Raw genomic sequence first — 2,643 nt, forward strand, 5'->3', positions numbered from 1 at the left:
TTTCCCTGTCCTGATTCCCACCCTGGCTGTTCCAAGCCCCTTTCCCAGTCCTGATTCCCATCCTGCCTGGTTCTCAGCCTTTCCCCAGTCCCACTCCCACCCAGCCGGTCCTGAGCCCCTTCCAGTTCCCACCCTGCTGGTTCTGAGCCCTTTTCCCAGTCCCACTCCCATCCTGGTTGGCCCTGAGCCCTTTATCCAACCTTGCTCCCATTCTGGCTGGTTCTGAGCTCCTCCAGTTCCCATCCTGCTGGTTCTGAGCCCCTCTCCCAGTCCCATTCCCACCCTGGCTGGTCCTCAGCGCTTTTCCCAGCCCTGCTCCCATCCTGGCTGGTTCTGAGCCCCCTTCCCAGTCCTGCTCCCATCCTGGTTGGTTTAGAGCTCCTTTCCCAGTCCCACTCCCACCCAGGTGGTTCCAAGCCCCTTCCAGTTCCCATCCCAGCTGGTTCTGAGCCCCTTTCCCAGTCCTGGTTGGTTCTGAGAACTTTTCCCATTCCAGTTTCCAAGCTGGCTGGTCCTGAGCCCTTTTACCAGACCCTTCCAGCTCCCATCCTGGCTGCTCCTGAGCCCTTTTCAGCCCTGAGTCCTTTTCCCTTCCAGCCCCAAGCCCTGCTCCCACCCTGGCTGGTTCTGAGCCCTTTTCCCTGTCCTGATTCCCACCCTGGCTGTTCCAAGCCCCTTTCCCTGTCCTGATTCCCACCCTGGCTGTTCCAAGCCCCTTTCCCTGTCCTGATTCCCACCCTGGCTGTTCCAAGCCCCTTTCCCAGTCCTGATTCCCATCCTGCCTGGTTCTCAGCCTTTCCCCAGTCCCACTCCCACCCAGCCGGTCCTGAGCCCCTTCCAGTTCCCACCCTGCTGGTTCTGAGCCCTTTTCCCAGTCCCACTCCCATCCTGGTTGGCCCTGAGCCCTTTATCCAACCTTGCTCCCATTCTGGCTGGTTCTGAGCTCCTCCAGTTCCCATCCTGCTGGTTCTGAGCCCCTCTCCCAGTCCCATTCCCACCCTGGCTGGTCCTCAGCGCTTTTCCCAGCCCTGCTCCCATCCTGGCTGGTTCTGAGCCCCCTTCCCAGTCCTGCTCCCATCCTGGTTGGTTCAGAGCTCCTTTCCCAGTCCCACTCCCACCCAGGTGGTTCCAAGCCCCTTCCAGTTCCCATCCCAGCTGGTTCTGAGCCCCTTTCCCAGTCCTGGTTGGTTCTGAGAACTTTTCCCATTCCAGTTCCCACCTGGCTGGTTCTGAGCCCCCTTCCCAGTCCCATTCCCACCCTGGCTGGTCCTCAGCGCTTTTCCCAGTCCTGCTCCCATCCCAGCTGGTTCAGAGCTCCTTTCCCAGTCCCACTCCCACCCAGGTGGTTCCAAGCCCCTTCCAGTTCCCATCCCAGCTGGTTCTGAGCCCCTTTCCCAGTCCTGGTTGGTTCTGAGCACTTTTCCCATTCCAGTTTCCAAGCTGGCTGGTCCTGAGCCCTTTTACCAGACCCTTCCAGCTCCCATCCTGGCTGCTCCTGAGCCCTTTTCAGCCCTGAGTCCTTTTCCCTTCCAGCCCCAAGCCCTGCTCCCACCTGGCTGGTTCTGAGCCCCTTTCCCAGTCCTGGCTGATTCTGAGCCCTTTTCCCAGTCCTGCTCCCACCTGGCTGTTCCAAGCCCCTTTCCCAGTCCTGATTCCCATCCTGCCTGGTTCTCAGCCTTTCCCCAGTCCCACTCCCACCCAGCCGGTCCTGAGCCCCTTCCAGTTCCCACCCTGCTGGTTCTGAGCCCTTTTCCCAGTCCCACTCCCATCCTGGTTGGCCCTGAGCCCTTTATCCAACCTTGCTCCCATTCTGGCTGGTTCTGAGCTCCTCCAGTTCCCATCCTGCTGGTTCTGAGCCCCTCTCCCAGTCCCATTCCCACCCTGGCTGGTCCTCAGCGCTTTTCCCAGCCCTGCTCCCATCCTGGCTGGTTCTGAGCCCCCTTCCCAGTCCTGCTCCCATCCTGGTTGGTTCAGAGCTCCTTTCCCAGTCCCACTCCCACCCAGGTGGTTCCAAGCCCCTTCCAGTTCCCATCCCAGCTGGTTCTGAGCCCCTTTCCCAGTCCTGGTTGGTTCTGAGAACTTTTCCCATTCCAGTTCCCACCTGGCTGGTTCTGAGCCCCCTTCCCAGTCCCATTCCCACCCTGGCTGGTCCTCAGCGCTTTTCCCAGTCCTGCTCCCATCCTGGTTGGTTCTGAGCCCTTTCCCCAGTCCTGCTCCCATCCCAGCTGGTTCAGAGCCCCTTTCCCAGTCCCACTCCCACCCAGGTGGTTCCAAGCCCCTTCCAGTTCCCATCCTGCCTGGTTCTGAGCCCCCTCCCCATCCCAGTCCGTCCCAGAGCAGGTCCAGACCCCCACCCCGGCATCCCCAGCATTCCCTGGGGAAGTCGCAGCCCCTCCCTGCTCGGGGCTCACCTGGGGCTCACCTGGGGCTCACCTGGGCCCTGTCCCCGCTCACCGGGGCTCACCTGGGCCCTGTCCCCGCTCACCTGGGGCTCACCTGGGCCCTGTCCCCGCTCACCTGGGCCCTGTCCCCGCTCACCTGGGGCTCACCTGGCCCTGTCCCCGCTCACCTGGGCCCTGTCCCCGCTCACCTGGGGCTCACCTGGCCCTGTCCCCGCTCACCTTGGCCTCGTCCAGCGCCGGC

The sequence above is a fragment of the Geospiza fortis genome, unplaced genomic scaffold (assembly GCF_000277835.1).
Source record: "Geospiza fortis unplaced genomic scaffold, GeoFor_1.0 scaffold342, whole genome shotgun sequence".
In the NCBI taxonomy this organism is placed as follows: domain Eukaryota; kingdom Metazoa; phylum Chordata; class Aves; order Passeriformes; family Thraupidae; genus Geospiza; species Geospiza fortis.